General features: G+C 45.1%; 1 long non-coding RNA gene across 8 annotated transcripts in view; it reads left to right on the forward strand.

Annotated features, from left to right (window-relative positions):
• Nucleotides 1-354: 354 nt before the first annotated feature.
• LOC134957007 (uncharacterized) overlaps nucleotides 355-24781 on the forward strand; it is a 108305-nt gene continuing 83878 nt past the window's right edge. For 3 of the 8 annotated variants that reach the window (XR_010186379.1, XR_010186378.1, XR_010186376.1), the window contains exon 1: nucleotides 355-444. This is a non-coding gene — a long non-coding RNA (uncharacterized LOC134957007). Of the gene's footprint in view, nucleotides 445-1702; nucleotides 1791-24781 lie in introns of those variants that run through there. The other 5 variants (XR_010186380.1, XR_010186382.1, XR_010186383.1 and 2 more) reach the window with 3 other exon arrangements.

Genomic DNA, 24781 nt, shown 5'->3' on the forward strand with positions numbered 1-24781 from the left:
AATTTCCAAATAATAATACTCCACTGAACTTCAAGACTTCTCTGGTACATAAATGATTCCCTCCCTCTGAGACAACTTCACTAGTAGTGTGGGATATACAGGTACTGTATAATAAATATTGCAAACAGTCATCGTAGTGCCGTGCCTGTTCAGTTTCAGTGGAGCAGAAATAAGGTTTGGTAATTAGGCCATATATACAAAAAAAATCAGTATTTTACAGTATGTTAGTGAAGAATCTGAATGATGCCAACATTCTGGACAAGATTATTATAAGATTCCCACCATCTCACTGATCTGTAAGACTCTTTGTATATAATTCTAGATGGACATACTTGGGGAGAAAAGGTCAGCTAATTCAGTTTGTCCTTTGTACAGGGTAAACATATCAGAATGATTTGTCTGTAATGCATCTAAACTGACAAGGAAGAAAACACAGGATCACAGGTAACACACCAACTCACATTGCTTAGCAACAGGTTTCACTTCCCTGCAGTAATCAGTTATGTGTAACTATCAACATGTCAGGTTCTGTGGAATAATATCTGTGTGTTGTGTAACGCTAACAGTAGTAGTTGTTTAACAGCTAGCGCCCTGCATCTGCAACAATGGGGGTCATTCCGAGTTGATCGCTAGCTACCGTTGTTTGCTGCGTAGCGTTCAGTGAAAAAAACGGCTAATCTGCGCATGCGTACGGGTACAAAGTCCTTTGTGGTTTTGCACTGGTTCTAGTGACGATTCCAAACACACAGCCGATCGCAAGGAGATTGACATGAAGTGGGCGTTTCTGGGTGGCAACTGACCATTTTCAGGGAGTGTTTGGCAAAACGCAGGCATTGCTGAAAAAATGCAGGCGTGGATGGGCGTTCGCTGGGCGGGTGTGTGACGTCAAAAGTTGTCCCTCCATCGTTAGAATCAACTCACACGAAGAGTAACTACAGGGCTGATCTTGTTTTGCACAAAAAGATTTTGCAGGCTCTCTGCTGCACAAGCGTTCGCACTTCTGCAAAGCGAAAATACACTCCCCAGTGGGCGGCGACAATGCGTTTGCATGGCTGCTAAAAACTGCTAACGAGCGATCAACTCGGAATGACCCCCAATGTACGGGTTGGATTCAGGTAACCGGCGTTTGGGATCCCACCGGTCACCATACCGACATAGCCATGTTGCTGTGCTGGAGCTTCTGGTGCTATACAGGCTATGTTTGTTTGTAAGCTGCTGCAATAAAATTATCTGTATGTGCCCAGCGTGACTTCAGAGTGTCTGTTTGTTTGCAAGTTGCTTCAATGCCTGCATGTGCCCAGTGTAGTGTTTATTTGCAAGCTGCTGCGATAGCTGTGCACAGCGTGACTTGCATCCGCGTTTGTTTGCAAGCTGCTGCGGTGCTTGTATGTGCCCAGTGTGTCTCCCAGGGATGACATTATCTTCCTGTGCCCCAGAAGCACCAATCAGCGTCTCAGAGCGTTACTCGGGTCTGAAAACACGGGTTACCCGGGTCATTACCGTGTTCTACCCAGGTAGCTATCCGGGTAGGATTCCAGGGTCACTCAACCCGTGTTGAGCCGTTTCCACCAACTTAAAACCCGTGTCGATGCGCGCCCCCATGCAAAAACACAGGTAGATTTTGCTAGTGGAAAAGGGGTATAAGACTCTTTGTAAATAATTCTAGATGGACATACTTGGTGGGAAAAGGGTCAGCTGTATTCAGTTTGTCCTTTGTACAGGGTAAACATATCAGAATGATTTGTCTGTAATACATCTAAACTGGCGAGGAAGAAAACACAGGATCACAGGTAACACACATTGCTTTGCAACAGGTTTCACTTCCCTGCAGTAATCAGTTATGTGTAACTATCAACATGTCAGCTAGTGCCCTGCATCTGCAAAAATGTATAGGTTGGATTCGAGTAACCGGCGTTTGGGATCCCACTGGTCACCATACCGACGCCAGGATCCCGATGTTTAGATTGCCGGCAGGTGGGGAGGGGCGCGAGCGTAACGAAGCACGTTGCCGGCTTGCTGCGCTCTCCACGATTCTATTCCCACTCTATGGGTGTCGCAGGTTCTATTCCCACTCTATGGGTTCCCACGAGGGAACTGGTTCCTTTTAGTTGGGATGCCGACTGTCGGGCGCTGAATTAGCCGGGACACTGCCGGTCACATAACCACATCCCAAATGTACTGGTAGATTCATTGTCTGCTGACAAGAAATTATTCCTAGTGTGTCTGTGTGGGTGCGCATGTCATAGGGAACATATTTTAGATTGTAAGCTCCACTGGGGCAGAGACTGATATGAATGGCTATTCTCTGTAAAGCACTGTGGAACAAGCTGCGGCCGCCCGAAAAGGGTGTGTGGCCTAATTGAAAGGGTGTGTGGCCTCACTGGTCTCCTCTTCTTCACTCCGAGGGCGTGTCCAGCTTCCTCGGAGATGCTGGCTGCCCCCAGAGACTAGGTAGTGTGCAGTGCCGGCTTCTTTTCTGTGACAGGAGCCAGAACTTTGGTATCACCCCTTCCGAGGGTGACACCTGGGTGAGGGCCGCACCCCCTGCACCCGCCTTCTGACACCACTGCACTATATAAATAACTGGTTATCAATATATAAATGTATAGGGCTCATGTGTGATGTCTGCATGATGTAGGGTTAAAGGGTTAAAAACCAACCAGCATGTCTTTCTAAAAATAATTACAATCCCTGTTATGTTATGCACCTTTATTTTCCAATATCTGTCACCCCCAGTGGGTCCCAGTGGTAGTGCAGGCATTGGCAAGTGCATACACACTTGCCGATGCTGCCAACAATGAGCAACGGCAGGGTAGGGAGGGACGGGGGCTATGCTGCGCCCTCCCTGGTGATATCGCCTGTCAGGCATGCATGCGTATCATCAGCGACATAGTGCATACACACTAGGTGATATCGTGAACAATGTGTTGGCATCGGCCACATCGTTCACTTTATCGTCTAGTATGTACCCAGCATTAGTCTATCATCTACTCCATACTCCCTATAAACCACCTGATGCTTACTTCAGTATTATGTTCGCTGATGCGGAAATGTTTATATACCATATGTCCTCTTTCTTGCTGCAGTCACGCTAAACAGACCTTCAAGTTGCATCATGCCATGGTGGGACTCGGTAGCACAAGCGTCTTTTTTTGCATTTTTAATAGCAGTTCTATCTGCATCTGAAATGCCAGTTACAGTGTTTTCCAGGGGAACACTGTAGCATAGCATTCTGTATGCAAATACAGTCGCAGTCACACACAGAATATAGACAATCTGCTTGTGCATCCTATTGACATTACTTTGTTTCTAAGACATATTTTCGTGGCAAAAAACGCGAAAAAAGACATTTGGTACTACCGAGTCACACAGCACTCACACATTGGGCGGTATTCTACTATTTTAAAAGTTTATATCTAATAGACACGAAAAAACAGACACTCAACCGACTTTTCAAACAATTGAATATCCCCCATTATGTGTAATGCGACTTGTAGAGCTTGGAGCACAGTTGTAAGAGGACACATCTGTACCTGTCCTGCATTGTCCTGTACTGTAAGTCACTGTTTTCTTGTTTTGCTTATTTATTTATGTACTTTAAGTGCTGCCAAACCCTTGTGACCCCATATAAATAAAGGATCTTAATATTAATAATACCATGTTGGACTTATACTAGCTGAATTTGCTGGCATGGGGCATATTTTTTAAAGAATATTTGTGGGATGTTTTCATTTTCATTGGGTATCCGCAAATATTAAGCTCTACCCAGGTGTCAGTATGGGGGGCAGCAGCATGCATTGACTATATATGTTGTGATCCCCTATTTTGGGGGGCTGACAAAATGCTGAGCTTAGTAAGCTGAGAAAAGTAAGAATGGCGCTTGTCCCTAGTAGCTAATGCCAACTTCAGATGCTGTCTTCAGATCGCAAAATGTACCGGGAGAGGGGTGGCACTGGGTGCTCATAAATTCCCGGTCTGAGGACTGTGCATGTGCAGTAGTGCGACCAGCCCCCAAGCTAGGAAGTAAAGAGATCATATTAGTGGCTAGGAAGTAAAGAGATCCTATTAGTGGCTAGGAAGTAGAGATCATATTACTGGCCAGGAAGTAAAGAGATCATATTAGTGGCTAGGAAGTAGAGATCATATTACTGGCCAGGAAGTAAAGAGATCATATTAGTGGCTAGGAAGTAGAGATCATATTAATGGCTAGGAAGTAAAGAGATCATATTAGTGGCTAGGAAGTAAAGAGATCATATAAGTGATCTTTTTACATTTGGACATCGCAGGCATAGGCAAACGCAGGGGGGGGGGGGGGTTCCGGTTGAAGTGCAGAAAGGAAGAGAGTGGAAATAAAGATACCTTTATGTGGAAGACTACTCTTGAGGAATAGTAAGTCGGGTACGCCTCATATCATCTCATCCCTCCAAAGATTTGGTGAAAAGATACCTTTATGGGATTTGTACAGGTTCTTCAGTAGTAAGTTAGGTGTCACGATCCGGGTATCTGGACGCCATTACTTACCCTTCAGATGCCTCCTAAGGCTGGCTCAGCGTTCCAGGACCGGATCCCGCTGTTCCTGAGTTTCCACATGCAGAATGTCAGAGTGGTGATTTCATCAGCCGCGGCCTCCGCTGTGCCCGCGTGGTTAAATGTGCGCTTGTCAGTCTGGCGTCTCCTGTCTCCTGTGGCCGGCGTCGCCATTACTGTTTCAATTCTCACATGGATTACAAACCAAACTTCCCTCCAAGTGTCTGCATGGGCGCAGCCATCTTGGATTTTGTCATCTGATTATTTCCACCAATCTGCTGTCTGTATTGTTGATTTGCATAATTGCCTAGCCAACCCCTTCCTTGCTGCAGGTATAAGTATGCTGTGCCTGAGCAAGGAAGGCGTCAGTGCTTTGGTTGTCTAACCTAGTTCCAGTTTGTCTCTCTCCTGTGGTTGTCTTCCAGGTTCCAGCTCCTGTCTCCAGACTTCTGCTATAGAGACCCGCACCAGCATTCCATCTGCGGTGTAGCCTGACTCTCCGATCCATTCTGGACTCACCTGTTTCCAGCTACAACAATCACCTGCTTCCAGCCCAGCTTCCAGCAGTGTACAGCTTTTCTTAAAGGGCCGGTGTCCTTTCTGCAGTTTACCACTCTCCACCGGTATTATTATTTCACCGCTCTCAAACAATCACCTGCTTCCAGCCCAGCTTCCAGCAGTGTATAGCTTCTCTTAAAGGGCCGGTGTCCTTTTCTGCAGTTTACCACTCTCCACCGGTAATATTATTTCACCGCTCTCAAACTCCAAACTTCATTATTATTTCATCGCTCTCAAGTTCGTTTATTATTTAACTGGTTCCAGCCAGTATCCACTCCGTACCAACAACAGTCTGGTTCCAGCCAGTATCCACTCCGTACCAACAACAGTCTGGTTCCAGCCAGTATCCACAGCAGCCGTTTTACCTTCAGCAGCCCAGCCTTTCCTGGAACATCAGCTGGTACGATCCTGGGTTCTCTCCATTGCTACAGTCAGGCCTGGTAAGGACTTTCCAACTAGAAGATTATAAGAACTGTCTCACACTACCAGTGCCTGTGGCCCTTGCCACCCTGTAGTACCCAGGAATTGTATTTATCCTCTGTTGACTTTTATGTTTCCTTTTACTGCTGCTGTGTTACGGAGTTTGTCATAATAAACATCATTGACTTTTATCCTGGTTGTCGTGGTCACGCCTTCGGGCAGTTATTCTACATGTTACTTACATGTCTAGGGGTCTGATACAACCTCCCAGGTTCCGTTACATCTCAGCCCCTACAACTGAGGCTGCCTCCCGTCAGCTCAGGCCCTCAGTTGTGACAGTAAGCACTGACCTAATGAATCCAGCCAGAGACCAGGATCAAGCGGCCAGGCCGATGCAAGAACTGGCAGCCCGACTTGAACATCAGGAGGCTGCACAGGGCCACATCATCCGCTGTCTCCAGGATCTCTCTACACGGCTGGATGGGATTCAAACGACCCTCCGTGGACCTGGCACGTCCGGTGCGTCCGCTACAGTAACACCAGCTGTAACCCCACCCACCTTACCCATTTCCAGTCCACATCTTCATCTTCCAACGCCAGCAAAATTTGATGGATCTCCAAGGTTCTGCAGGGGATTTCTCAATCAATGTGAAATCCACTTTGAGCTTCTACCTGGAAATTTCTTCAGTGACCGTACCAAAATTGCCTATATCATCTCCCTTCTCAGTGGCTCAGCCCTTGACTGGGCATCACCTTTATGGGAGAAGTCTGATCCCCTGCTATCCTCCTATACTGACTTTGTAGCTACATTCAGGCGCATCTTCGACGAGCCAGGCCGGATAACATCTGCTTCATCTGAGATTCTCCGTTTACGCCAGGGAACACGTACTGTGGGACAGTATCTTATACAGTTTAAAATCCTGGCATCCGAACTGGCATGGAACGACGAGGCCCTGTATGCTGCATTCTGGCATGGCTTATCAGAACGCATCAAGGATGAGTTAGCTACCAGAGACTTGCCCTCTAAGTTGGATGAGCTAATTTCTCTTTGCACGAAGGTTGATCTACGTTTCAGAGAGAGAGCAACCGAGCGAGGAAGATCATCTACTCCTAAATCTTCTGCTCCTCCTCCTCGTCAACCATCTCCATCCAAGGATGAGCCTATGCAAATTAGTCGTTCCCGTCTATCTCCCGCTGAGCGCCGAAGACGTCTCTCTGAGTCTCTCTGTCTCTACTGTGCAGCTCCGTCGCACACTATCAATGCCTGTCCCAAACGTCCGGGAAACTCCAGATCCTAGCTCGCCAAGGAGAGGGCCGGCTAGGAGTAATGATCTCCTCTCCATCTCCTCATGACTGTAACCTCCCAGTGTCGCTCCAAATTGCTCAACGTTACAGGAACGTCATTGCCCTCCTTGATTCCGGAGCAGCTGGGAATTTCATAACCGAAGCTTATGTTAAACGGTGGTCCCTACCCACCGAGAGACTGTCCTCGTCCATCTCTTTGACTGCCGTGGATGGCAGCAAGATTTTTGACGCAGTCATTTCCTTAAGGACTCTTCCAGTTCGTCTGAGAGTGGGAGTTCTTCATTCTGAGTATATTTCTTTTTTAGTGATTCCAAGAGCCACACATCCAGTGGTTTTAGGCCTTCCATGGCTCCGTCTCCACAACCCATCAATTGACTGGACGACTACGCAAATACTGGCATGGGGTCCCTCCTGTGCTGAGACTTGTTTAGCCAAAGTTCTTCCTGTTTGTTCTTCCTTCCCCAGGTCATCTGATGTTCCGCCTCCTCCATATCAAGACTTCACGGACGTGTTCAGTAAAGCCTCTGCTGATATCCTTCCTCCTCATAGAAAATGGGACTGCCCAATCGACCTCATTCCAGGGAAGGTTCCACCGCGAGGCCGAACTTATCCGTTGTCTCTGCCTGAGACACACTCCATGGAAGAGTACATCAAAGAGAACCTGGCGAAGGGTTTCATCCGACCATCTTCTTCTCCAGCCGGCGCAGGCTTCTTCTTCGTTAAGAAGAAAGACGGTGGTCTGCGTCCGTGCATCGACTACAGAGGTCTGAACGACATTACCGTCAAGAACCGATACCCTTTACCCCTGATTACCGAGCTCTTTGATAGAGTTAGTGGTGCAACTATTTTCACAAAGCTGGACTTGAGGGGTGCCTACAATCTCATCCGAATCCGTGAGGGTGACGAGTGGAAGACCGCCTTTAACACCCGTGACGGACATTATGAGTACCTCGTCATGCCCTTCGGATTGAGCAACGCTCCAGCAGTCTTCCAGCACTTCGTGAATGAGATTTTCAGGGACATCTTGTACCGCCATGTCGTGGTTTATCTAGACGACATCCTCATCTTTGCTAATAATCTCGAAGATCATCGTTTCTGGGTAAAAGAGGTTCTTTCCCGTCTCCGTGTCAATCACCTCTATTGTAAATTGGAGAAGTGTGTGTTTGAAGTTAAAACCATTCCGTTTCTAGGTTACATTGTGTCCGGTTCCGGACTAGAGATGGATCCTGAGAAACTCCAAGCAATCCAGAATTGGCCTATACCCTTAAGCCTCAAAGGGGTCCAGAGGTTCTTAGGGTTCGCCAATTATTATAGAAAATTTATACGAGACTTTTCCACCATCGTGGCGCCTATCACTGCATTAACCAAGAAAGGTGCTAATCCGTCCAAGTGGTCCGAGGAAGCTACACAGGCCTTTCACCTTCTGAAGCAACGGTTCATCTCTGCACCAGTTCTGAAACAGCCCGACACCGACTCTCCTTTTATCTTAGAGGTAGATGCCTCCTCCGTTGGAGTAGGAGCAGTGTTATCCCAGAGGGCCAAAGATGGACATCTACATCCTTGCAGTTTCTTCTCCCGGAAGTTCTCCCCAGCTGAGCGCAACTATGCCATTGGCGATCAGGAGTTGCTAGCCATCAAGCTCGCTCTGGAGGAGTGGAGATACCTGTTGGAGGGAGCTTCCCACTCAATCACCATACTTACCGACCACAAAAATCTTTTATATCTCAAAGGCGCACAATGTCTGAATCCTTGTCAGGCCAGATGGGCACTTTTCTTCTCTAGGTTTGACTTTAAACTCCAGTTCTGTCCGGGTGCTCAGAATCGTAAGGCCGATGCCCTTTCCCGCTCATGGGAGCAAGAAAATGAGTCCGAGTCTGCAGACAAGCATCCTATTATTAATCCGTTGGCATTCTCCACGGTAGGGATGGACTCTACGCCTCCACCAGGGAAAAGTTTTGTTAAGCCAGTTCTAAGGAAGAAGCTCATGCATTGGGCCCATGCTTCCCGTTTTGCTGGACATACAGGCATTCAGAAAACCCTTGAATTTATTTCTAGGTCCTACTGGTGGCCAACTCTGAAGAAGGACGTTATGGAATTTATTGCCTCCTGCCCAAAGTGTGCCCAACACAAAGTCTCCCACCAGTCGCCTGCGGGGCAACTGGTTCCATTATCTGTTCCCCGTCGACCTTGGACCCATTTGTCGATGGACTTTGTTTCCGATCTACCTATCTGCAACAAGTTTAATACCATCTGGGTGGTAGTTGACCGGTTCACCAAGATGGCACATTTCATCCCTCTCACCGGTCTTCCGTCAGCTTCTAAGTTGGCTCAAGTGTTTATACAAGAGATCTTCCGACTTCACGGTCTTCCTGAAGAGATCATCTCGGATCGTGGAGTACAATTTGTAGCCAAATTTTGGCGAAGTTTGTGTCAAGCCCTCCAAGTCAAGTTAAAGTTTTCCACGGCTTACCATCCTCAGACCAATGGTCAAACCGAGAGGGTGAATCAGGACTTGGAGGCCTTCCTCCGTATATATGTGTCTTCCTCTCAAGATGACTGGGTTCAACTCCTTCCTTGGGCCGAGTTCAGCCACAACAATCAATACCATTCCTCATCTTCTTCTACACCATTCTTCATTAATTATGGATTCCACCCTAAAGTCCCAGAATTCCAACCGCTTCCCGCAACTTCTGTTCCAGCAGTGGATGTCACCTTGCGTCAGTTTTCAAATAACTGGAGGAACGTCCGCGCAGCCCTGCTTAAAGCCTCATTCAGGTATAAGAAGTTTGCCGATAGGAAGCGTAGAGCGGTTCCTGCTCTCAAGGTGGGTGATCGTGTGTGGCTGTCCACGAAGAATTTGAGGTTGAGAGTTCCCAGCATGAAATTTGCACCTCGCTACATCGGACCCTTCAAGATTGAACAAGTCATCAATCCTGTTGCCTACAGGTTACAGTTACCATCCTTCTTGAAAATACCCAGGACATTTCATGTTTCTTTGTTGAAACCGCTGATCCTGAATCGGTTTCATTCCGTACTTCCTCCAGCTCCCAAAGTTCAGACTCAACGGGGAGTCGAGTACGAGGTGGCCAAGATTTTGGACTCACGTTTCCGTTACGGTCAGTTACAATACCTCATTGACTGGAAGGGCTATGGTCCTGAAGAACGCTCTTGGACCAATGCCTCAGACGTCCATGCTCCTGCCTTGGTCCGAAATTTCCACGCAAAGTTTCCTTTAAAGCCTAAGAAGTGTCCTGGGGCCACTCCTAAAGGGGGGGGGTGCTGTCACGATCCGGGTATCTGGACGCCATTACTTACCCTTCAGATGCCTCCTAAGGCTGGCTCAGCGTTCCAGGACCGGATCCCGCTGTTCCTGAGTTTCCACATGCAGAATGTCAGAGTGGTGATTTCATCAGCTGCGGCCTCCGCTGTGCCCGCGTGGTTAAATGTGCGCTTGTCAGTCTGGCGTCTCCTGTCTCCTGTGGCCGGCGTCGCCATTACTGTTTCAATTCTCACATGGATTACAAACCAAACTTCCCTCCAAGTGTCTGCATGGGCGCAGCCATCTTGGATTTTGTCATCTGATTATTTCCACCAATCTGCTGTCTGTATTGTTGATTTGCATAATTACCTAGCCAACCCCTTCCTTGCTGCAGGTATAAGTATGCTGTGCCTGAGCAAGGAAGGCGTCAGTGCTTTGGTTGTCTAACCTAGTTCCAGTTTGTCTCTCTCCTGTGGTTGTCTTCCAGGTTCCAGCTCCTGTCTCCAGACTTCTGCTATAGAGACCCGCACCAGCATTCCATCTGCGGTGTAGCCTGACTCTCCGATCCATTCTGGACTCACCTGTTTCCAGCTACAACAATCACCTGCTTCCAGCCCAGCTTCCAGCAGTGTACAGCTTCTCTTAAAGGGCCGGTGTCCTTTCTGCAGTTTACCACTCTCCACCGGTATTATTATTTCACCACTCTCAAACAATCACCTGCTTCCAGCCCAGCTTCCAGCAGTGTATAGCTTCTCTTAAAGGGCCGGTGTCCTTTTCTGCAGTTTGCCACTCTCCACCGGTATTATTATTTCACCGCTCTCAAACTCCAAACTTCATTATTATTTCATCGCTCTCAAGTTCGTTTATTATTTAACTGGTTCCAGCCAGTATCCACTCCGTACCAACAACAGTCTGGTTCCAGCCAGTATCCACTCCGTACCAACAACAGTCTGGTTCCAGCCAGTATCCACAGCAGCCGTTTACCTTCAGCAGCCCAGCCTTTCCTGGAACATCAGCTGGTACGATCCTGGGTTCTCTCCATTGCTACAGTCAGGCCTGGTAAGGACTTTCCAACTAGAAGATTATAAGAACTGTCTCACACTACCAGTGCCTGTGGCCCTTGCCACCCTGTAGTACCCAGGAATTGTATTTATCCTCTGTTGACTTTTATGTTTCCTTTTACTGCTGCTGTGTTACGGAGTTTGTCATAATAAACATCATTGACTTTTATCCTGGTTGTCGTGGTCACGCCTTCGGGCAGTTATTCTACATGTTACTTACATGTCTAGGGGTCTGATACAACCTCCCAGGTTCCGTTACATCTCAGCCCCTACAACTGAGGCTGCCTCCCGTCAGCTCAGGCCCTCAGTTGTGACAATAGGTACGGGCTGGTACCCTACCTGCTTATCCTTCACTGTGGTGGACCCCTAAAGGAGAGATACACCCTTTCTGGAAAAAAGTATAAAGAACAATCAGAATATTCCCTCTCCTGTTTTAAGGAGAATAGGGTGACGGACCCACCCTGTTTGATTCATTTCGGGAGCGGATAAAAGGGGAGAAGAGATTTTCACCTTCAGGGTTCACTACAATCTTGTTTCCCTTTGTTTTTTTCCCTTTAACTCGAGAAATCAAGTTATGCGGAACTGAGAAGAAATCGTGTATATCCTGTCAGTCAGACCAGTGAGGAACATCCAAGGACTATCTCCCAGCCTATGAGCATTAACTCTTATGTATGGTTACATTTATGGTTTGTAAAAGATCTAAAGTGAGCGCTGTCTAAGGTGGTTTCCAATTTTAATTGTAAAAGTTTCTATTTTTCTGGTGTGTGTGGTGATACACCAAGTGATACGACCATAGACTGCTGCTCCTAGAGTGCGCATTAGAATTCTCTTTTAATTTTTATCTGTAACAAAAAATGTTAGTTGCCAAGGAAATTTCAACGAATTTAGGGTATTTTGGGGTTGCTGAATTAAAAAAATGAATGTGTTTTTCGGAATTTGCTTTAGTTCTTGATATAATGGATACCCTAACTTAATAGGGAACTTAGCTAAGATGCATGCATATGGGAATCTACTGGAATATTCTAGAAGGTGAGACACGTAAATATTCTAGGTATTCTGCGACCATTCGAGTATATTCTCCTTCTGTATATAAGTGATCGGCCACTGTCATTTGATAGGTGAGTAGTTTTCTTTGTTTATTGTGTCTAAAGTTTGCACCGCAGTTGAACATTAACAAGTTTAATCTTTATATCGATGTATATAAATTTGTAAGGAAGTTGTGAACAAGAAAATATTTTGCAATACATCCATGAGAGAAACAACATTGGGCCTAATTCAGACCCGATCGCTGGTACAATAGCGATCGCAGCCTGAAGCCCTTACTGGAGTGCACCCACGCTGCGGGCGCACTGCACATGCACACTCCGTGACAACCACTGAGATGCGAAAGCATCTCAGGGCTGCGATCGCCTCTCCCTGATTGACAGGCAGAGGTGGTTGCGGGGCGGGAGGGGGCATGCCAATGGCGTTAGAATGCCGTTGGTGGGGCGCGGTCTGGACAATGCAGGTGTGTCTGGACTGTTGCAGGGGTGGGCCACAGCAGCTGCATGATGTCACACGCAGCCACTGCAACCCAGAAAGCAGCGGGTAGCCACCTGCCAGCACAGCTAGGCTGATCAGGCAGGTAGCTACTTGGCGGGTGCAAAAGCATCGCCGCCGTGCGATACTTTCGCACTTGTGGGGGTGGGGGTGCAGGGCGTGACATGCAGGGCAGAATAGCCCTGTGCTGGGCGCCCACCCACATGTCAGAGAAACTGATCATAGATCAGCTCTGAGTCACTCCACATTGGCCCTCATTCCGAGTCGTTCGCTCTGTAATTTTCTTCGCATCGCAGCGTTTTTCTGCTTAGTACGCATGCGCAATGTTCGCACTGCGACTGCGCCAAGTAATTTTGCTATGAAGATAGTTTTTTTACTCACGGCTTTTTCTTCGCTCCGGCGAACGTAATGTGATTGACAGGAAATGGGTGTTACTGGGCGGAAACACGGCGTTTTATGGGCGTGTGGATGAAAACGCTACCGTTTCCGGAAAAAACGCAGGAGTGGCTGGAGAAACGGAGGAGTGTCTGGGCGAACGCTGGGTGTGTTTGTGACGTCAAACCAGGAACGACAAGCACTGAACTGATCGCAGATGCCGAGTAAGTCTGAAGCTACTCTGAAACTGCTAAATAGTTTGTAATCGCAATATTGCGAATACATCGTTCGCAATTTTAAGAAGCTAAGATTCACTCCCAGTAGGCGGCGGCTTAGCGTGTGTAACTCTGCTAAAATCGCCTTGCGAGCGAACAACTCGGAATGAGGGCCCTTGTTCAATCAGCCCTTCAAACATACTGAATATCAACCACCATTATCTTTCAATACTGTAAAGGGTCCTATATTGAAACCTTTCAGAAGTTAGTAGAACAAAAAAATAGATTGAATTCCAGAGAAACTAAAGATGAAATACAACTTCTCAAAAGAAGAAAAGAATGGACTGAGGAACCTAAAAGAAGATAATACAATTATTATCTTATCCAGATCTATATGAATTACAGAATCAGGACCCAACCAAAGAATTCGCCAGGGAATTAGGTAACCTCACGGTGGAAGGATTCAAAATGGGAATAATCACTAAAAAGCAGTGAGTTTATGATGGAGAAACATGTTTTACTGTCTCCCGAAAATCCATAAGGAACCCTTCAACCCTCCTTGATGTCCAATCACGACAAACTTATCAAAATACATTGACTATTTTTACAGACACTTGTCAGCCAACAGAAAAGCTGTCTAAAGGATACCATGAACATACTCCAGATATTGAATCATTTTCCCTGGAAAGAAAGTTATACACTTTTTACAAGTGATGTCAAGTCACTCTACACTTGTATTGCACACGTGTGTTGCAAACTTACTAATCCGTACACACACACACACACACACACACACACACACACACACACACACACACTGTGACATCTGATATAGGGGGTCATTCCGACCCATTCACACACAGCGGTTCTTCGCTGCGGTGCGAACGGGTCAGAACTGTGCATGTGCGGTGCCAGCAATGTGCATGCGCATCGTTGCCCTGCGACAGCTGTCACAGGGCAACGACCAGAAGACAGAAGAGAGTGATCACTAGCGCGATCGCAAGAAGATTGACAGCGGGGAGGCATTCAGGGGTGGATACTCCCCATTTTCTGGGTGTGGAGATCCGAATGCAGACGTGTCCATGCGTTTGGAGGGCGGATGTCTGACGTCAATCTCGGGACCTTCGTCGCTGGATCCGTTGCACATGGTAAGTAAGTCTGACCCTGGTCTTGTTTTGCAGGAAACTTTTTTAGCATAGCCGGGCTGCACAAGCGATCGCAGCCCTGCTATGCTAAAATACACTCCCCCATAGGCGGCGTCAAGTTGATCGCACAAGCAGCAAAAAGTTGCTACGTGCGATCAACTCGGAATGAGGGCCATAGTGTGTAGTATTTAAGAGAATTATTTTCAAGACATGCATTCAGGCTTTGGCCTGCATCTGTGAAGGCTGCATTAGAAGGATGTTGTTTCAAGGAAGAAGGGTTATAACTGTTGTTAGAATTGGATTTGTACTTTGGACTACTGTAGAATCTCAAATGAAACAATTTTTCAAACACTGCAGCTCAGGATCATTATGTGGTATTACTTTTTTTCTTTTTTCTTCCACAAATGTGTCCTCACTCATGGGTACTTATGTAGCCTTGGTTACTATTCTGTTATCACTGTGTACTTCAAAGACTGTTTTCAGTCAGTCTCATTCTGTTGCGCTCAACAAACTGCTGGATGCAACAGGTCTGCACACTTAAGTGAGGCAGATACTAGGCTTGATGCAGTTTACTCCATTGTTTTTGTATTTTGTTAACTCTACCATAGTTTTTATAGTACTGTCACCTTTGTTTTAATACTGCTGTTTTGTGCCTTTCTATTTTTTATATTCTTCCTCCACCACCTGAATGTTTTACTTCTGCTAACTGTGCAACCTGCCAGATTTAACCTATGCAGTGTACCCCACTGCCTCAAAAGGTTCTTTCTTGGGCAGGATGCTCAACACATGGAACTATCCTTCAGTTTGTATCATACTACACATTGTAGTCACCCGTATATGTCTTAGTTTCTTGTATGGTTTATCTTACACATTGTAATCTCTGTAGTGCACCCAAGATGGCTGCATCACCTGGTTCACCCTTGGGTGGGATGAAAAATACTTGGAACTGATGGTTATGTAATGGTTCTGCTTCTAGCTTTAGTACACTGCAACTTCTCCATTTTGTGTCATCTCTTCTAGGCATTTCCTATTCCATGCAGGGTAACCTGTAGTGTGCCCAAAATGGCTGCCTTGCCTGGTACCTTTCATGGGTGGGTTATGTAACCTATGAAATTTATTACCCAGAATGGCTGCACCACCCTGCATTAAGTTAATTATGTACACTGTGGTCATTGTTATTTCAGTTTGTTTTCCTTTTGTTGTAATACTAAACATCGATGCTATATTTTTGATGCTTTTAGTCTTGCTGGACAGAAGCACTATATAATAAAAATTATTATTATTTCCTCTCACAAACATTTAAAATCAACATATTGATTTCATTATTCAAATTATTGATTTTATTTTAAAACATAATTACTTCTGGCATGACAGGAAGTTTTACCTTAAAAATAGTGTCACAGCCATGGGCACTTCCTTCAAGCTCAGTTATGCCAGCTTGTTTGTTTCAAGATGGTAGGACAAGTACATTTGGAGTAACAATGAATATAAGTACAACTTAATTTTTTGGTACAGATAGATTGATGATATCTTCTTGATTTTGATATATAAATAACAACTCCAAATTTCTGGAATTTACTACAACCACCATTAAAGAGTTAGTCATTTAAGAACAACCAAGTGCACACAAAGGCTCATATAAAAGAAGTATACAGAAACAATATGTTACCAGCATTGAGTAATCACCACTGCAGTTGGTTAACCAACATATATCTGGCCAGTTTAGAAGAATCAATTGTAACTGTACTGGAGGTCAGAGGTGGACCTACCAGTGGTGCAGCTGGTGCATTGAACCAGGGCCCCTGCTGCCCAGACCAGCATTGAATTATTTCCTGGACCCCACAGACCAATTTGAGCAGTATTGGATGAATGGCTCAGTGCAGAGAGCAGGGTGGGCCCCACTGCCTGAGGAACCTGCCCCTTACCTTTAGCTGGATACACACCCTCCCATGCATCATCAGCAACATCCTCCGTTGGTCCTACATGCAGGATCGATGGAAGACATAACCAATGAGAGCCACACTGCCGAATGTAGCATGGCCACCACCATCACTGCTGGCATCGGTAAGTGTGTATGCACTTTGCTGATGCCGGCACCCCGCCGGGTCCCGTCCCTGTTAAGTGTGTACCCAGCATTTGGTAGGCAGGGCTGGCTTTGTGTGTGCTGGACTGATAGAGGAGTCTTGCCACCTTTCAGCGTTGATGATCACAGCCACAGGCTCTAATTAACAGACAGCTGTACATTATTTCTGATTTACTGCTCTCTGTGAATTAAAGGCAGCTCACACCCAGTGTAACTGGCACTGTCAGAGTCTGTCTAACTGACGCCAAACTGAGGAAAGCACAAGGGGTAGGGGCTCATCACAGACAGAGCAGAACACGCTGTGTTCCTGACCCCACCAAGGTACATGTCCCCTGCTCTCCACACCACACAGAACATTGTGCTTGTACCCATCACCCACTGCCTTTCCCTGTCATCCTCTTCCTCCCCTTACTTTACGTTGTCATTCTTTGTCTCTTCCAACACCCACTGCTGTGAGGCATATTGTGAACTTGGGGTGGAGAAGGGGGGAGTGACAATTTATATTTTTGCACCTGGACCCACCACTCACAAATTCTGCCACTGCTGAAGGTGATACATTCAAAGACTGGAGTGTTAATGATGAATTTTATTCAGAGCAGAATATGGTTAGATAAATAGAGAAAGTAGAATTTCTGGAACTAAAATAATGGAAGAAGAAAAGAAAGAAGAGAAGCAAAATGTCATATTCATTACACAATTCAGCAGCAACTTTAATCTAGTTGGGAAGATGGTCAACAAACATTGGCACATCCAAGATGCTAGATAAAGATTTGAGAACTTCACTTCCAGTAAGCCGAAAAATTGTTTATAGATGAGTTAAAAATATTAAACAAGAATTGGTCTCAAGTGTTTTACCGTTATATGACACTGCTCATTCAATTAAAACCAATGACTACAAATATCAGGGCAGCCATCAAGAGGGTACTGTCAAGAAATATGTGCTGGCAACTCTGACATAGAGGGGAGGACCCGGGCAACTCATACCGCAGCTAATGATGCATGGTGAAAGAGGGCCCCCATCCTTCCACAGCACACCGCCACTGCCAGTGCACTGCAGTAAGATGATTGATTGTGAATCCCCCCATTCTCCCATCTCCCGCCAGCACCTCCTGCACCCGCTGCCCATGAGATAAACTGGAGGAAGGGCCCAGCTGCTGTACAAGAAAGATTATTGTACATCCATGTGTCATTTTGATATCACAATGTCACGTTGCACCAGTAAAGCAGAGAGGAGCCGTGGTGCCTAAAAAGCAGCATGGGCTATAAGAAGAAAGAAGAGGAAGAAGAGTAAGTTTAAAACTACTGAGTGAGGCAGAAGGGGGCCTGGGGATGGCTGAGAACAATAGTCTGTGAGTAAATACTATAGTATGTATGCAGTGCTCAGGCTGCAAAGAGTTACAGACATTAGTTATGTCTGTCTATACTGCTCTGGACTTCTCCGCTTCTTTCAGTTAAAAGTCCCCTCACTGCTCCTTTGGATTATTAAACTGTTTGTATATAGAGGTGAAATAGGGCTATGGTATCTATATGTGTGAGAGGGAGTTGGATTGGGCAAGGCTGGGGTATAGGTGTGAGGGTAGATGGATTAGGTATATAAGTGTGAGAGGGAGGCGGCTGGAGTAAGGCTGGGTATATGTGTGTGAGAGGGAGGTGGTTGGGGTATATGTGTGTGTGTGGTGGAAATGGCATGAGGGTATTTATGTAGGTGGCTGAGGCAAGGTAGGGTATCAAATAATCTACATGATAGATTGACATATTGAATAACACCCATCCCTACAGCCCAAACTTTGACAATTTGTTTAAAAAAACTAGTTTACGCACCAACTGATTCTCCACCCCCATTGTAGCTCCACCCACATAATCCACAGCGCCACACTTAGGGGGCCTTGCCTATTTTGTCAGTCCTGCGCTCCACAATTTCTGATTGCAGCCCTGACCATTACTGTTTAAGCTGTCCCCGGGTGCTCGGGTGCGGCACATCGCGGACCGGGTAGACAGATTGTTGGGAGGGGCTGGGCATGATCTGGCAGTTTGGTGCACGTTGGCACCAACGACAAAGTTAGTGGAAGGTGGGAGGTCCTTAAGAAAGACTATAGGGAATTAGGCAAGAAACTTAAGGCAAGGACATCTAAGGTAATATTCTCCAAATTATTACCCATGCGCTAGCCCAGGGAGATAGAGGTAGATTAGGGAGGTAAATGTGTGGCTTAGTGTTTGGTGCAGGAAAGAAGGGTTTGTGTTCCTAGAACACTGGCCGGACTTCTCAGTCAGGCGCCATCTTTTTTGTCATGATGGATTGCACCTGAATGAGGAGAGGGCAGCAATGCTGGGGGGAAGGATGGTTAGAAGGTTGGAGGAGATTTTAAACTAGGTGCCTGGGGGGAGGGTTTAGCAAGAAATTACGGGTCATTCAGTAAGAATACCAGGGGTGGCGTTAGTGAACAAAACAGGGGAGGAGTAGGGGGGAGGAATAGAGCAGACGGCAAGGGTAGTAATATGGGAACTAAAAAGTGTTTTAGAGTAACAGTATCCAATGACGATAACGGGTCATCTTTACTGCAAAAGAATTACAATGTCCATACCATAAGGGGAAATACATATCTCAATTGTATGTATGTAAATGCTAGAAGCCTTACAGATAAAAAGGAGGAACTAGAAATCCTTGCAGCAAGCAGGGAATATGATATTATAGGCATTACTGAAACATGGTGGGACGAATCTCATGATTGGACAGTCAATCTAGAGGGTGACACGCTGTACAGGAGAGACAGACTAAATAAACGGGGTAGAGGGGTATGTCTTTACGTAAAGCCATTTCTAAAACCTGTTATACGGGAAGATATTCAAGAAGGGACTGTAAATACTATTGAGACGTTATGGGTAGAAATTGCATGCAGGGGTAAAGGAATAAAGAAGTTATTATTGGGGTTATGCTACAGGCCGCCTGGTCTTAATGTTTCTGACGAGAAATTGTTACTGAACCAAATTGAAAGAGCAGCAGGAGTAGGAGACATAGTAGTGATGGGAGACTTTAACTATCCCGAGATAAACTGGAAAATTAATTCATGTGATACTGCTAGGGGAAATATGTTTTTAAACACGCTAAATGATAATTACTTATTTCAATTAATCGAGGAACCAACTAGGTACAATGCAATCTTAGACCTAGTATTAACTAACAATGGGGAATTGGTATCAAATATTGAAGTAGGAGAGCCCATAGGTAACAGCGACCACAATATGGTCACATTCAATATCAGTTTTCATAAGCAGTCTTATACTGGCTCAACTAGGACTCTAAACTTTAGCAAAGCCAACTTTGACATAATGAAGGAAGCGTTAAGGGACATTGAATGGGAAATTCTGTTTCAAAGAAAAAATACTACAGAGAAATGGGATGTATTAAAATCACTGCTAATTAATAATACTCGTAAATTTATTCCCACGAGCAGCAAAAAAAGGAATAAAAATCCCAACCCAATGTGGTTTAACAAAAATATAAAGGAATTAATGGACAAAAAAAGAAGAGCATTTAAAAAATACAAATCTGAGGGGGACGTGGAGTCATTTCAACACTATAAGGACTGTAACAAAATATGCAAAGAAGGAATAAGAGCGGCTAAAGTAGAAATTGAAAGACTATTAACAAAGGAAAGCAAAGCGAACCCCAAATTTTTTTTAAGTACATCAACAGTAAGAGACTAAAGAAGGAGAGTATAGGCCCTTTAAATGACAAGAGGGGAGTCTTAATCAAAAATGATAATGACATAGCAAACAAACTAAACAAGTTTTATTCAACGATATTTACCAGAGAGGACCAAATGTTGGGTCTAACACAAAATCTCAACAAAGATAATGTCCCACTGCTAAATGCTTATTTGTGGGAGGAGGTAGTCTGTGATCGATTAAAAAAGTTGAAGATTAATAAGTCACCTGATCCCGATGGAATTTACCCGAGGGTTCTTATGGAGCTGCACGCTGAACTAGCAAGAACTCTATTTTTGATCTTCATGGATTCGGTTAAATCGAGTATGGTTCCCAAAGACTGGCGTATAGTGGATGTAGTGGCAATATTTAAAAAGGGGAGCAAAGCTGAACCAGGTAATTATAGACCAGTTAGTCTTACATCTATAGTGGGAAAAGTATTGGAAGGTATTCTAAGGGACAGTATTCAATAGTTCCTTGAAGCAAATAAGGTCCTTAAAAGGAACCAACATGGATTTGTGAAGGACAGATCATGTCAGACCAACTTACTTGGCTTTTATGAAACAGTAAGTGCAAACCTGGATCAGGGTAAGGAGGTGGATATAATCTTTTTAGACTTTGCCAAAGCTATCGACACTGTACCACACATGCGTCTTATCTATAAGCTACAAGAAATACGGCTAGGGAGCTCAATATGCACTTGGGTCAGTAATTGGTTAGATAATAGGGAGCAGCGGGTTGTGGTCAATGGATCATTTTCAAATTGGACTAAAGTACTAAGTGGTGTGCCACAAGGGTCTGTACTTGGACCACTTTTGTTCAACATTTTCATCAACGACCTAACAGTAGGTCTAGAGAGCATGGTGTCAATTTTCGCAGACGATACCAAATTGTGTAAGGTTATAAATATGGAGGGGGATGCTGAGTCTCTTCAGAATGACTTAACTAAACTGGAAGCATGGGCAGCAAAATGGAGAATGACATTCAACACAGACAAGTGTAAGGTAATGCACTGTTGGGGCAAAACCAAAAATTACACCTACGTACTAAATGGGGTAATATTAGGGGATTCGGTACTGGAAAAAGACTTAGGGGTTCACATAGATAACAAATTAAGCAGCAGTACCCAGGAGTGCAGCAAAGAAGGCTAATAAGATATTAGCATGCATAAAATGGGGAATTGATGCAAGGGACGAGAGTATTATACTCCCATTATATAAATCACTAGTGAGGCCACATCTTGAATACTGTGTGCAATTTTGGGCACCATATTACAAAAAGGATATCCTGGAGCTAGAAAAGGTTCAGAGGCGGGCGACCAAACTAATCAAGGGCATGGAGACGCTGGAATACGAGGAAAGTCTTGCAAGGCTAGGCATGTTTACATTGGAAAAGAGGAGACTAAGAGGGGACATGATCAGCATCTACAAATATATAAGGGGTCAATACACAGAGCTTGGGAGGGACCTGTTTTCTATAAGATCAGCACAGAGAACACGTGGTCACTCGCTTAGGTTAGAGGAGAGGGGTTTCCGCACACTGAGGCGAAAAGGTTTTTTCACAGTAAGGACAATACGTGTTTGGAATTCCCTGCCTGAGAGAGTAGTAACTGCGGACTCAGTCAACACCTTTAAAAATGGGTTAAATTCCTATTGGATAAAGATAATCAGGGTTATGGTGCGTAGGCACGATTTATAGTTAATTTAACTAGTCCTAACATAAAAATAACTAGTTCTATAATAAGACTGCATAGGAGACCACAAATAGGTTGAACTCGATGGACAATTGTCTTTTTTCAACCTTAGTTACTATGTTACTATGTATGTAAAAATCATGGAAAACTGCGCACAAAACCCTTACAGAAATTAAAATCCAACATTACCGGAAAAACTTACAGCAACTAATTAAAGAGCATATTACCTGTGATACGGAAGAAGTGATTTATTTATTAGAGTGCCCATGTGGGCTTCAATATAAAGGGCAGACAAAGAAAAGAGTGCTTGCCAGGTATTTGGAAAACTTATTGGGCGCTGGAAGGTGAACGGGCAGCCTAGGATACACCTACGGGGTTTTCCTTCTTACCCCCCAAAAAATAGAAATGTCAAGGGATGGTGGTGTACCTTGGGCGCCTGACCTTTCGGTGGACTTATAGCAGGACCAAAGCAATGGTCACCTCACAATGCAAATACTTGTATGGGTACGATTTTGCAGAACTAATAACATACAGGGTAATAATAAAATTAACAAATAGTTTAATACAAAATTACATATAACAAATAAAAGCGTACCAATACGGTAAGCTAGGAGCCGCAGGTGTTATAATGGGGCAGGGTGGTCGGAACCTTCACCCTGCTCTGGCCCCTAAGCTTATTTGCGGATCGATGTCCCGGATGGATGATAATACTTGTGGAATGTTATTCAAAAAAGCCTGAAAACGTACCGGTAGGGTAACTTAGGAGCCGCAGGTGTTTATGAAAAGCAGGGTGGTCCAGACTTCACCCTGCTCTGGCTCCCAAGTATTACCACGGGTCGATGTCAGATGAATAAGCAGTCAGAGTTCTTCCTTAGGTCCAGTTGCTGAAGATCAGGTAGCCAGGTATCCAACGCGTTTCGCGATATAAAATCTCTTCCTCAGGGCTTGATGGTCTCTTTCCTCTTCAGATTTGGCTTTTAAAGATGGTGGGAAATTGGTTCCAGGTCAAAGGGTCACTGAGGCCAGAAGTGCTGAATAAAATCTCAAAAATGATTTTTGATACTAAATTACACCCAAGGTACACCACCATCCCTAGACAAAGAAAAGAGCTGAGATAAGGGGATCCGGTCAAGATCCCGCCGGACGGAATCCCGGCGGTCGGAATACCGACACTGGGATCCCGACCGGCACAATCCCGACATATTCTCCCTCTGTGGGTGTCCACGATACCCATAGAGGGAGAATAAATTAGTGTGCCGAGCGTAGCGATGCACCGTGCCCGCAGTGTGGCGAGTGCAGCGAGGCCGCAAGGGGCTGCGTTGCTCTCGCCCCCCTGTCAGGATTGTGCCAGTCGGAATCTCTTTGTCGGTATTCCGACCGCCGGGATTCCGTCCGGCGGTAATACGTACTGATCCCGAGATAAGACTAGCAGAACACAACTATAATATAAAAAGAGAACTTACCAGACTTAGGGGGACATTTACTAAGCAGTGATAAGAGCGGAGAAGTGAGCCAGTGGAGAAGTTGACCATCAACCAATCAGCGGCTCTGTATAATTTTATAGTATGCAAATTATAGATGTTACTTCAGTGCTGATTGGTAGCAATGGGCACTTCTCCACTGGCTCACTTCTCTGCTCTTATCACTGCTTAGTAAATGTCCCCCATAGTGTGTCTAATCACTTTTTAGCTATTCATAATTAAATAGGAGGAGATGCAGTGTCAAGTTTAAAGAAAAAAGAAACTCGGTGGATCTTTATTTTCTTTGTAGATAAGTACATTTCTAACACATTGTATTGAAGTCAGCTCTTTATACATGCAGTTACCGCTGTTTTTAACCATTTTTCGGCCAGGACTTTTTTAGTTTGAACAATTACGTTTTTTTTAACTGTAAATAGGAGCCCCTTTCAGCAATTGATTCAGTTTGATATCCCGGCTGTCGGGATCCCAGCGATCAGGAGACCGACGCCGACATCATGACAGTCAAAATACCAGCAGCAAGAGCAGTGCATCCTCTCACGGGCACACTGTGCTTGCCACGCTTCATGCCTGGTACCTCACCGGGTATCGGGATTTCGTCGTCGGCCTCCTGACAGCGGGGATCCTGACAGTCGGCAAATTAAATGCTTCCCATAGCCATTACCCATCTTTGACAAGATGAGTTTGCAGCACAAAACGCTACACGAGTGGGGACAGCAGCAGACATAGCATGCAGCTGCACTGTTAGCTCACCTTTCAGCCCCGGACTGCATACAGGAAAAAAATCCTTCCTATCACCAGCTGGACGCACCATGTAGGGGCAGTTATGGATAGTTACTTTCACCAATTATCATCACAAAGCAATAGCATCCCCTTCAACTGTACCTTTTTGGCAGGTACAGTACCATTTTTTTATGGTCTGTACCGATCTTTGGTTCTCTCAAATTCTATTGAAAGTATAGGAAAAGGGTTGTGACCACGCCCCTTTACCAGTGACCACGCCCCTTTTCAAATTTGTACCAATTTTTATGTGTAAAATGTTGGAGGGTATGCAGTAGTGAATTGAACTTGGTCCCCGCTCACCTTTTACCAAAAGGAGCTATAAACATAATTTATTCTTACTTAATAAATAATAATAATAATCATCTTTTTTTGCAGGTGCCGCTACATTAGTAGAGATGAGCGGGTTTGGATTTAACGCCAGAATTAACGCCAGTTCGGTTTTATCCAGATTTTTTCTATTGGCTATCCAAAACTCGTGACATTCGTGAGTCAATAAGATGCCGTTTTGAGAAGTAAATCCGAGTAAAACCGAACCCGCTAATCTCTACAATATAGCACTCATTTTATCTTTTTATTACATGACAGTTAGGAGCTGATTGGCTGGAGCACCATTTATCATATGCTATGGATTTTAA

Source organism: Pseudophryne corroboree, chromosome 9 (assembly GCF_028390025.1).
Source record: "Pseudophryne corroboree isolate aPseCor3 chromosome 9, aPseCor3.hap2, whole genome shotgun sequence".
In the NCBI taxonomy this organism is placed as follows: domain Eukaryota; kingdom Metazoa; phylum Chordata; class Amphibia; order Anura; family Myobatrachidae; genus Pseudophryne; species Pseudophryne corroboree.